Source organism: Chiroxiphia lanceolata, chromosome 11 (genome assembly GCF_009829145.1).
Source record: "Chiroxiphia lanceolata isolate bChiLan1 chromosome 11, bChiLan1.pri, whole genome shotgun sequence".
Taxonomy (NCBI): Eukaryota; Metazoa; Chordata; class Aves; order Passeriformes; family Pipridae; genus Chiroxiphia; species Chiroxiphia lanceolata.
The window spans coordinates 1,403,620-1,416,792 of record NC_045647.1 but is presented as its reverse complement, the minus strand read 5'-3'; positions in this window follow the sequence as shown (position 1 = coordinate 1,416,792).

The following is a 13,173-nucleotide window of genomic DNA, read 5'->3' as shown; positions in this document are numbered from 1 at the left end:
AGCGAATTTAGCTCAGCATTGCCCTCAAACTCGTTCCTAGAATTTGTAAGGAAGGTGCTAATTTGTCAGTGTTTGCAGAGGTGTTACCGCCCATGACCGAGGAGGAGCGAAGTGTTTCTGTGCTGAGCTGATCTGGGGGTGCTGCCTGGCAGCAAAGTGCTGTTATTTGCTCCAGCACAGTTCAACAGCTCAGATTTCAATTGCAGGGAAGTTAATAATAGAGTGTCACATCTGCTTAAACTACCAGGTCTTCCAGGCTTGGATACACTTCTGCTCCATATATATCCCAGTAGCGCAGGGAACAAGTCCGGACTGAGATTTCAGGGACTGTCTAAGGGATATGATTGAAAACCAGATTTAAGGAAAAATATTTTCACAGGATTATAGACCAAGAAATTAAAGGTTTGGATGTTTGTTTTTTAAGCGAGCTTGCTAAGAAAAAGGCACAAAAGAGTGCAAAAACCTCCCTTCACTGTAAAGAAAAGGATAATGTATTTTAAAGTACAGTCAATAGAGTGTACTGAGATAATTCTGATTTTCTCATACAATCATGTTACACTGGAGTGCCAGTCACCTGCGTTTTGGTGTTGTACATGAGCACATTAGAGCACATAGTGAGAAGTTCAGAGCATTTATATTCCTGTGATCAAATGAGGATATATTTTAGAAGCTCTCTCCTTGCAGTGCACTGTTTAGGTAGTAAATACTTCATTTCTGGTTTAGTCTCTTTAATTGCATTACTGTGGTAGTGGGTGGGATGAACTCCACAGAGGCAGCACCCAAAGCAGCTGATCTTATTCTGCAAGTGGGGATTGTGTGTCCTGGGGAGGCCAAACTCTTCAATCACTGGCCCTTCTCACTAAGATGGGGCCCTGGCACAGGTTGCCCAGAGAAGCTGTGGCTGCCCCATCCCTGGAAGTGTCCAAGGCCAGGTTGGACAGGGCTTGGAGCACCCTGGGCTAGTGGAAGGTGTCCCTGGCCATTGCAAGGGGGCTTGGCACAAGGATGGTGTATTGGAAGATATATTTGTGTTCCTCTGATTCAGATATTATATGACAATGCTGCCATCACACTGCTAAAAATATCCCTTTTATCTAAATGAAAGAAATAAAACTTTTTCCCCAATAATTTTTTTTTTTTTTGGAGAAAACAATAATTATGAATCTATCCTGATACTCAGCCAGGTTTGTCTTTCTTCTCTCCCATTTCAGTAGAGCATGGGACTACAGACCTCACAGACACACTTATTTGATCACAGATACGAAGATGGTGCATGACAGTAATTAAATTTTTCCTCTCAACTAATTTAATTTGTTAGCCAAATAGGGAGAAAGGCTTTATTGGAAATGGAAAGAGGCAGCTTCTTCCACCTGACTTTACTGGTTCTTGACTAACTGTTTCATTAGAACACAGGCAAGGCTGGTGACAGATCATTAATTCCCATGGATGTAATCTGGGAAGCCAATTGTTAGGAGAAGGCTGGTCTGCCAAACCCAGCATAACTGTATTAATGCTTATTAAAGCTAAGCTCTAAGTCTGTTTTCATGCTGCCTCTGTCATGTTAGGGATTAATTGCTTAAATGTCTTAAGACAGCAAATAGAAAGAGAGGAGATTGCTTTGTGTTACATCAAAGAGTAGAAAAGGATGTGGTTTTCTGCTTGGACACCAGTCCCTCTGGAAGAGGGGATGCCTCCAAAAACGTGGGACCACTGCTGACGGTGGCCTGGGCAAAGCAATTCTGTGCTCCATTATTTGGCCTCCATTGCCAAGGTGTGTTTGTGCCCTTCCACTCGAGTTCACCCTCCCAGGAGGGGTTTAACAGCCCTGTGCATGTGGCACTGGGGGACAGGGGTCAGTGGTGGCCTTGGCAGTGCTGGGGAACAGTTGGATTCAATCTTGGAATCACCAGTCTCTGGGTTATTCCCTTTTATCACTGATGCCAACTTAAACTCCTGCTGGGCATGTGATTGCTCATTGATGTAGCAGACGCAGAAACCAATTTAAGAATGTACAAATTTATTTTGGAATGTACATGACATTTATTTTCCTCAGCCATCAGATCATTAGAGCCTCTGCTTGTTTGTTTTATTGCAGATCAATTATTGCAAGCTGGGAAATTGGTGCTGGCAGAGTTGCTCAGCACAACTGTTCTCTGCAGATACCTGTTGCTAAAACCCTTTTTATTTCAGCCTGGAACTGTTTCTTCGTTGCCTTTATTGCATCTGCAAGAACCCACTTCAATTGCCAATAAACCCCAGCGCTGGAAAGGTTATTTTCACAGAAGAAAACACTCTGCCCAAACACGCTGTAAAATTAGGACAGATGCATTGTTTTCTGAAATACACAGACATGAAATTTGATGGGAGCACTTCCAGCTTCATTCATTTCTTTCCAGGGTCTGCTAAAAGTGGAAAACATTTTCAGAGGAGAGGTTGTGTTACTTGTTTCAGTGGGAGCAGTGTTAGTGTGGTAACAGCAAGCAGAAAATAACATTATTTCATGCTCTGTACATGCCAGTGAATGAGGCTGTTTAATGTGAGGCTCGAGCAGTATGGAGTATTTCACAGTATTTTTTGTGTTTCACACACCTTGCCACATACCCACAGTACAAAGCCTAAAAAGCCTCACAGTTTTTTATGTTCATTGATTTAGATAAAGATGCAAAGGCCCGGAGAGGAAAATGGGAGTCACTGGGGGTTCTGAGAGGTTCCACAATTTCCAAAGTCATGTAAAGCATAAACTCATGGAGAAGCCAACAGGTTTCCAGGGCTCTCCCCAATCTTTACAAGATTGGTCTCAAAATTGTTATAAGATTATACATGATATAAGAAATCTGCTTCCCCCAAAGACTGAAAATGAAGACTGGTGGAAGTAAACATAATTATGTTTCCTGTGCTGCAGCCTCACAAAAGAATGTGTTGATTTCTGTGGTGGTTAAATTGATTTTATACCTTTCTGAGCACACCAAATAGCAATTAGTCAATGCTGGATATTGCATTTTTGACAGGTATAAAATTATGGTGCCAATTATTTTATGCAAGTCAATGAACAGCTGCCATTTCAAGCAGCAGAGGATTCTCAGCAGTCTCTAGGACAGTGCTGGCAGAGAAATACTCACTAAATGTTTTAAGGGTGTGACTATAATGTCCAAGAAAATGGAATAAAAATACTTGCTCCATGAGTAAGCCACGTGCCTGGTACAATTTTTATTATAATGGTACCCCCTTCTTCATGTTAAATGGGATTTCTAACCACAACGCTCAGTCTTTATAAACTATAGTTTAGAATCAATGCATGTGTGAGGCTGAGGGATAAGAGATGTATGATTTCTCATTCTTAACTGTCATGGGAAGTGTTTATTAAGGCAAACTTTTCCTGAGGAGCAGCAGGATCCCGCAGGGCAGGGCTGGCTAATCAAGGCATCATTAATGCTGGCAGTGACTGCTCAGCTGCCTTCTGGGGAGGCAGAGTCGGTTCAGTGAGTTCAGCCAACAGCTTTGGGGATGGAGGGGGACACGAGGAAAATTTTGGTTGTTTCAGGCTCCTGCACGACCTCAGATATGTCACATGGGAAACCAGCCTGTGTGGGAAGGAGTGTTGCTGGTGACAGTCTCAAGGCTGTCCAGACCAGCAGGTGTGTGGTCATGGAATCATAGAATCAGCTGGGTTGGAAGGGACCTCTGAGATCATCAAGTCCAACCCTTGATCAACCACCACTGCAGTTCCCAGCCCAAGACACTGATGCCACATCCAGTCTGACCTTAAAAACCTCCAGGGATGGAGAATCCACCACTTCCCTGGGCAGCCCATTCCAACGGCTGAGCACCCTCTCTGCAAAGAAATTCTTCCTAATCTCCAACCTAAACCTCCCCTGGCACAGCTGAAGCCCGAGCCCTCTTGTCTTGCTGATGGTTGTCTGGGAAAAGAGACCAACCCCCCCCCCCCGGCTCCCCCCTCCTGCCAGGGAGTTGCAGAGAGTGAGGAGGTCTCCCCTGAGCCTCCTCTTCTCCAGGCTGAACAGCCCCAGCTCCCTCAGCCTCTCCTCACAGCACTTGTGCTCCAGTCCCTTCCCCAGCCTCGCTGCTCTTCTCTGGACCTGCTCCAGCCCCTCAATGTCCTTCTTGATCAGCACTAGCAGAAGGCTGCTCTGCCAAAGCCAGCACTAAGGCTTATCAAAACTAAGCTCTCTTTTCCTTCTCCCTCTGTCATGTTATGCCTCTGTCATGCCCAGGAATACTGTCCCAAATGAGCTCTGGATTTTGCAGTCCTGTAGGTGTTTTGCTTGATTCCCATCCTTTTGGGTGCTGGGTTTTTCTGCCCCTCCAGGCTGGTTTTGGGGTTTGTCAGGGTCACTTTGAACCCCACTGTCTCCGTGTGTTTGTTGGCACTCTGAGCTCACTGACAGAGAGCTCAGCACACTCTGGTCTATCCCCCAGCTCACCAGTGGGGAGGTTGGGTGGCACTGGGTGCTGGGCAGACCCTCCTTGCTGGGTGTGTGTGATGGGACAGCCCTGGCTGTCACTGCTGCTGGTTCCTGTCTCCTTGCACCACCAGCTCGGTGTCCTGGGATGGGGGATCCAGGTGGGACAGGGGCAAGATCCTCCCCACACCTGAGGCTACTCTGCACTGATCCTGATGCCCCCCTGCAGAGGGTTTGGGAGGGTTTGCTCTTGCCCAAACAGTGTCAGCTGTCCTTGCCCAAATGATGCCAGCTGTCCCACATTACCCTGATTGTCCCCAGGGATTGCTCCCAGCCCTTCCAGCTGTGGGGGCAGACCTATATAAGCCTTCCTGCCTCCTGCTGCTCTCTTCCTGCCTGATGGGACCTGCTTTTCTCTTCTCCTGCAGCCAAGGACCTTGTCCAGTCTTCAGGAGCTTCCAAAGGTAATTTCTCAGGGCTGGGGTTGCATCTGCCTGTTACCAAGTGCCAGAGGTGAATTTTATCCAACCTGAACTGAACAACATTTAACTTCTATGCCCTTTAAGTCTTCTTCTATCACAGCCTGAGGTTTAACAACTGCTTTGTCACCCTGCTAAGAGACGTGTGGTTGTGGTTCACTCTTCAGGGAAGAGAAAGCAAAGACATCCTAAAACTTTTTTCTTTACCAACATTATCCATTATATAGGGTTTTAATAATTTGATAAAAATATGTAGGGATTTGGGCTAATAAAAAAATACAGATGTCCCCCAAATTAAAACTTTTTACAGATATATATATATATATTTGTATAAAACTAAGCTATGCCCAGCTATGCCTTTTTGGTTAAGGGGAATGTTTTCCTTGTGCCACTAAAAGTAAATTATTTTCATTCCTTTCAGCTTTATATTCTTAATTTATAAGCTGTATTTAGTAGCTTGCTGAGTCTGTTATGTTTTCTTGGAATCTGTCATCGTTATTTTACTGCTCCTTTTGCTTTCTGAGAGTTGGAACTTTTGGGAAGATAACTTTGTGCTTTTGGACTAGAATGGCTGAATCAGGTCCAGTGGCTGGATTGAGGTTGTGCAATGTCTGGTGGTTTTTAGAGTGGGTTAAATTTGGACTGTGTTGTACCTTCACAGCTGATGACCCTGGAGATGAGAGATGATAATTTGGTGATAAACAGCATTCTGACTTCTGCTGTTTTTTGAGGAGGCAATGCTTGATCCAATGTAAACCCCACCAACTATTGTTTTTCAGATTAACCTTTGGTTTTAATGAAGTGGAATAAATGATTTTGAATTAATTATCATGCTAAGAAGAAGAAAGGTCATGGAACTATTCAGCTGATTTGACAGGTCAGGCAGAATATTTCACAAATTAGCAGCACATTTAACTCCAAGGAGATGTGATGAGTGAAATTTCCCTGTGCAATGTTATCAGCTGGAAGGGAATTACAGCAGCACCCAGTTGGCAGAGTAAGTTGGCAGAAACTATGCAGCCTTAAGTTCTTCTAGAAGCATAATAGGAGAGAAAACCCAGGTGCAGAAGGAGATTTTTCTGAATTAAAAATGAACCTGCTCAGTCTGGGAGATCTTAGCACATCTGGCTTTGAAATAGCCTGGAGCTGCAGCTGAGCTTGGTGAGGGCAAACTGTCTGATTCCTGTTCATTTGTGGTACTTGGGACAGAAATGAAGGAATTTGGTATAAAGTGCTTTGTTAGCTGGAGCAATTTTCAAGTGCAGCCATCAGGGACTTTGTGCAGCCTCTGTGTGAAATCTTAATTGTTTCTCTACATTAACTGCAAAGAAGTTACCCATTTAACTTTGTTATGACAATGTTTTTTGTCAGAACAAACAAAAATGTTGGTAGGAAACCACTAAACAGTTTTCTCTGCCATTTGAGATATTGATTTGTTCAGTGTGTATCTATAACAACCCATGGCAACAAATTGTTTGAGCCATCAAAGGACAGAATTAAGCAGATACTTGTTCCCTACCAACCCTGCCAAAAATGCCTTGAAACCAAAGTGTGATGGGCACTTTGCTGCTCTTCCCAAGCACCAGATTTATCCAGGTTATTGATGTTCTTCAGCCTCATTAGTTGTATAATTTATTTAGAAGGTTCCCCTTTAGGGAACTGTTACTTTATTGCTGTAAAAGGTTTTTTCTTTGTTTAGATGGCCAGAAATTCCTTAAATGTTGTAGTTGTTGTCCTTATCCTCTGCTGGGAGTCCAGAGTGTCTCATTATGGAACTCAAAGAAATTATTAGGGTTGGTGTTAAAGGAACATAAGCAGGCAAAGGCAGGTGGGTCATTGACTCCAGCACCACATTCCCAGGGAACAGGGTCCTGAGTGCTCTGTTCCCTCTGGACTGAGAAGTCCAGGAGAGGGATAAGTGATGTGGGATCTGTGTGTTTGTGCTGGGTTTTATCAGAACTATTCTTGCTGCATCAGTTGAGTTTTTTATGCTTCGTTTTCTATTAAATGTAAACAGCCTGTTTGTATTTTCTTAACAAAAGCAATTTGAGGCACTTCCCAGAAGTTAGAGATCATGAATAATTAAAGGATTTTTTGTAGTTTTCAGAACAAAATAAGGGTATGAAATGGTTAGACAAAACATTGGAATCTAATTAGGAAACAACTCTGTGAGGAAGAAAACCTTGACACTTACTTTTGGTATTTGATTCCCTACAATATCAATTTAAATGTAAATTGTGCTTTGGAGAAGAATGCTTCCATCAAAACCTAAAAGCATGTGGTTTATGCTCAGTGTTTTACAAAGGGATTATCTCAGACCCAGGTTTACAGTTATTGCCTGTGGGCAAAATTCCCCCTTAGCACTTACAGGCAGTAATACAGTTGTATATCTATTTTCTGCTCTACATGTTGGTGATGGAATTGTGTGATTAAATAAGGAATTTTTATTGGTCATTTTTCTGTGGTAGATTACAATCAGTATATTGAGGTTTGATTCTGGCCATGGAACTTGTAGTCTGAGAATAAGCAGGCAAAGAAATAAGCTACAGGTTGAATTGTTACTGGTTTGTTACTGAATTTAAGTGCTGAGATCTCAAAGATTTAAAAGATTAAAGCTCTCAATGGGAGCCTCAAACTGTGTGTAGTGTCAGGTGATTTTTATCTCAGAGCTGGGCTGAGTTTGGCTTCACCCTCATAAAAAATTCCCAAATGTCGGAGTTTTCTCCCCTGCCAGGGCAGTTCTCTCCCTCTCAGGTGCTTTAGATCCCAGCAATAGCCTTAAAACTGCTCCAGCTCCTACCTGTGGGTCAGGATAATACCCCAATAATTTGTGTTGTGCTGAATGTCAGTATTTGTGACAGGAGGTGCTTTGAATAATCCTAGAAACGTGTGGTGTAGCTGGAGGTGGAAGAACTGTCAAATAGAAGGGAACTGACTGTTATTTCCAGAACCTAATGTGAATTTTTTTTAAGTATTTCAAGCTTTTGAATGAGTTTGAGATTAGCTGTTAGTGCAGGACTTGTGTCTCTCCAAATGAGATTTTTCCCAAGCCTGGCTCTGCCTGGAAGTTTTGGGTTTCTCTTCCAGTGTGTTTGTGGCAGCTCCATGCAAATATTACAGGTAACAAATCCTCCTGTATATCTACACTTCAACATAGTCTTTTAAAAGAGGGAAAATTCAAAGCTTTAATAGTTCATACTTCATGTTCCTCATGTGAAAAGCACATATGAAGTCTAAGAGTGGGAACAGGCAGTGTCACAGCAGGGGAATGATGTGAGCTCTGCCAGGAGCTGGGGAACACCTGAGAATATCCTGACCATGGACATATTCTGTGGACTCATAGAAGACTTTTTTTTTTTGAAAGAGATTTAGTTCTTCATATTTTTTAGCACTACTTTGAGCCTAGTTTGTCCCTGCATGTTTTTCTCAATGACCCAGTGGGTACTTAACACAGGCACACATGGAGTTAAACCAGGGGCTGGTTTCCAACTGTGTGACAACTTAGGAATTGCCTCACACTGTCCTGCAAACAGTGATTTGTCCCAACTTATTTTTAACAGGTATTTTTTTATGCCTTTTATTGACGTGTAAGATTTTTCTCTTTCACTTCAGAAACTTTTTATCTTGGCATTTGGCAACTTGTTGCCTCAGCCTCGTTGTTATCCCCTGTTCATATTTTTAAAGTATGTGCTCTACATCCAGAAAATAAATTCCAAGGTGGAGGGCACTCGTGTGAAACAGCCCTGTGTCAAAGGTAGATAAAATATCTCTCAGTTCCTGACAGTATTAGATTTTTGTCACTGTGTTAATGCTGGTTACATATCACTCGAGTGGGAGAAACACTTGCTTCTTGATTTATGGGCCCTGACAATGAAGTGTCCAGGATGATTAATTACAGCCCTAAATGACAGTGCCCTTCTCATACCTCCCTGGCCTGGATGATTGAAATTAATAAATAGACATGTATGGCTGTGGAATTTGCCACTAGCTGTTAAAATATTTATACACTTGACACGCTGTTAAGGGATTTAGTTGAGGCACATCCTTGTAATCAGGAACTTACTACTTTTTAAAGCAGTTGGTAGAGAGGGAAAGAAGCAGAGGAGTCTGGAGCTGATTAGAAGGTTTTGGATAATAAGGTGATAATATTTTCTGAGAAATTGTTATGACATTTCTTTGGCAGACTGAGTCCTTAAACCATCGCTTTCTACAAATATTCTAAGGATTTTGTCTTCATGTTTGTCATTTATTTTTGGAGATGCTGGCTTTTAAAAGTCTACAAATTACATGGAGAAAAGTGTATTTTCTGGGACTGTGTCCCAGGCACGTTCCAGGACAGACTCTTGTCAAGTGAAAATCAGAGTTATTGCAGCATCCAGAAATATCTGTTACTTGCATAACACAACCACACACCTACACTTACCCCTCATTTGGGTTACTTTGATTAGATTCTCTTGTTTCAATGAATTTTTATGTGAGGAGACTCTCATTGTATCCAGAAGGAGCAGAATCATCTTTGATAACAGACCTGAATAATTTGTAATAATACTCAGGGGCTGTTTGTATCTGGAAAGAAATGCAATCCCACCTCAGGAGTCACATTTGGCTTTATTTTTGTAGGTCCTACAGGTTATTCTCTGTGTGGTTCTTGCCCACTCAGGGTGAAGATTCAGACTTGTGAAAATTCGCAATTTGCACATAAATTTGCTTTTCCTTTGCTCTGATATTGGGGTCTGTCACAGCCCTGTCAGGTGATACATCTGCTAATCTCTCCATTGCTCCGGGGCTGGGAAGGTTAAATCAGACTCTTCATTCTGGTGATGAAAAGCACAGAAGAGCTGGAGAATGTTGGTCCTGTGGAGGCATCAGAGCCTCCTCAGGGATCCTTGAATGACCTGAGCTTACAGAGAGTGAAGTTTGCTTCTTTATCAACACTGGGCTTTAGAAACCTTTAGTTTAGATCCCTCAATGTTGCTTTTTTTTGGGCTGGTTCTCTTCAAATCCCTTTCATGTATCTGTGTAGCAAAGCCCCCCGCGAACATCCAGCGCGAGGGGCCATTTGTTACTGCAGCTGAGCCAAACTCCAAGTTTTCAGGCTGGAACTGTAAATCCAAAGATGTTTACTAAATAGAATTTCTCTTTTCTGTGTTCAGGCTGGGCTGACTGGCTTTTACTGCCTTCCCCCAGACCCTCTGCTTGTCCAGGTCCGTGTTGCACACTTCCATGTAAAGGCAACGCTCTCTTTTGTAGCTTGTATTTCAACCACAATATTTTTGTGGAGTTTATGGCCAGCTTTACTTTTGACTTGAACTCCTCTTTCCTCAGCACCCCGTGTGTGGAGTGGAGATAATTCTGCTGCCTTACCTTGTCAGTTTAATTAATGTTGTGGAGCGTTCAGATAGCGCCAAACAGCCGAGAAAAGCCCAAAGGAAATGAAAAATTCTTTCTCTGGAGCAGTGTTTGGACAGAGGCAGGAGATAAGGCTCAGACACACACTGCAGAACGAGGTAAACCCGAAATATTAAATACATGCTTGTTTAGGAGAAAGGATTCAACCCATGTGCTCAGGGAGGCAGAAACACATGGGGAAAGGCTGATGATGTAATTAAAGACATGGAAATGAGATGCACAAGTGGGTGGGACTGAGAGTGCAAAGGCAATGCTATGCCATGGCATTAATTTCTGCAATCACTGAGTGCCTTAAACTAGAGGTCTGTCTGTTTTATTTCTGAACACGTATGAAAATCACTTTAAAATATAAACACTTTCACTAAAAAAATTGACCACTTCAATTAGAAAAATATTTCCCTCTGAAACCCAATATGTTATTATTTCAGAAAAATATATTATGGATTACAGGGCCAGATGTTCTATGAGGAAAAAAAATGAGTAGTTTCTTCTGGATTTAACCTTTTAAAGAAAAACAAGAAGGGTAGACAGGCATTAAAGCTGGAGGTTTTCACTGGGTTTTGCTTTTATTAGTACAAGAAGGCTCCCCTGACGTGTCTGAAAAGCCACATCCTTTAGGATGAATTAGTTTTGCTGTGATTTTGTGCCAGTGACATCAGGGAAATTATATTCAGTGCTCTGTGGCTTCCAGGAGGATTTCAGCAGCTGGGAAGGGATGGGATGAGTGGCTACCACATGTATTAATTCATTACTTTTATTGGCTGCTGGAGCTTCTACAAGCAGAAAACAGCTTCATTGAGATGAAACTGGGGGGAATTGCAGCATGATTAGGTACAGGTCATATGGGGGCCATATGAGGGTAAAATTTAACATCTAAATTCATGTAACTAATTCATGGTGTGATAAGATTCATACACAGAACAGCTCTTTTCCTTCTCTCTGCTGAAGGCCCCTCAAATACACAGGGCTCCTCCTTGAATGTAAAAAATATTAATTGCAATTCAATTCATATCCTTCCCAAAATGATTTTTAATTTTCTTTGAGTGACAAGCAATTATGGACTTTTTTCAGGGGCTGCACCAGGAGATAAAATGTCTCTAAAATTCTTTCAGGTATGATGTTAAACTGTGTTGGTAATTGAGGGCCACAGTAATAAGTGTAAAGTCTAATTGTGAGTAAAGAATGAAATGGAAGATTCTGTTAAGCATCAGCTATTGCTGAATTATGCATGTCTGAATAGTGTGTGATGCTTTCTCTCAAGAACTTTGAAAAATAATATGGGATAACTTGTGAACTGCAGAGGAATGGAATTAATTTTGTGGAGTGATTTACCTTTGTCTTTTAAATCTTGGAAAAGGCAAAATTTGAACAGTCTCTCACTGAATCTTTTCCTATTTCTTCTGAACTGTTCTTTCTGGGGGCCTTCCTGCTGCTCCTGCCTGGAATCATCTCTTATCCCAAGTGCAGCTGGTTCAGCACCATATGTGGTACAACATAAAGCACTTTGACACCCCCAGGATCTCTAGGATTTGGGGGTGGAGGGTCCTATGGCAATAAAATCAGCCTTTCCTGGCAGCAGAAAAGCTTCTGAACCCTTTGTTGGTCCTGCCACTTCTTCCTCCTTTGCATCAAGGGACAGGAAAGGTGATAAATGCCAAGAGCAAAATGTGGGATTGCTGTCACAGGAGAAGAACTGTTTGGAAAATGGATCTGAAGCATTGAGCAGCAAGTCCATATAAATCTAAACCTATTCCAAAGACACTGTTGTAAAGTTGTTGCCACAGACAGGAGGGGGATAATTTAAATACTGTAGATGTGCATCTGAATCTGCTCATTTACACAGTGTTCCAAAGGGATAAATTCAGAGTATCACTGAAAGAGGGAAATTTAGGTTAGAGACACAAAAGGAATTATTCCCTGGGGGGGTGGTGAGGCACTGGAACAAACTGTCCAGAGAAGTTGTGGATTCCCATCCCTGGAAGTGTCCAAGGCCAGACTGGACAGGGCTTGGAGCAACCTGGGCTGGTGGAAGGTGTCCCTGCCCATGGCAGGAATAAATAAACTTTAAAGTCCCTCCCAACCCAAACCATTCTGTGATTCTATATAAATATCTTGCTTGTTCTGCCATCTCTCACATGCCTGGCAAACAGCTCAGCACCCTAATTCTCATTTTTACAGTTCACTGCTGTTTCATACTGACAGCACCCCTGTCTCTCCCTGCCTTTATACTGACCCTTGTATTGATTTATTGTGATAGTTCTTTAAACCCCTTGTGAAAGAACAAATAATCTCCTGGCACTTCACACACCTTTTAATTACAAACAAGTTAAAGAACAGAAAATCCTTCAAAAGTAAAAAAGGAGTAAAAAACCTGGTTGTATCTTTTAGAAGAGAAAAAGTAATTGAAAAGAAAGGGAAGATTCTGCAGGTATCATAAAGGAGCTTACTCTGACTTGTTTATTCTCTTCTGTACCTGATGTGATGTGTCAGTGGAGCTGAACTCGGCATCTTTATGGATCTCCTGCATTAGATAGTTTGAGACACATGTCTATAAAATTCCTGGTGTGTTGTGTAAGTCTAGAGAACATAACTCCTCTTGTTCTGGAACTTTTTTATTCTCTAGTTCCTTTGCTATAAACCCAAGTCCCCTGAGGTTTGTGTGCATGCATGTGCCTTTTGATGGAGATGGGAGTCTGGAGTCGAGCTCTTCCAAGGATGGAATTAAGCCAAAAATTATAGAATATACTGAGTTGGAAGGGACCCAAAAGATTCCCAGATGATGTAGCTGAAAGGGGTAAATACTTGCTGTCTAGAAGAATGAACAGCTCCATTGCCTAAAAGTAATATCAAGGATAATTCCCCAT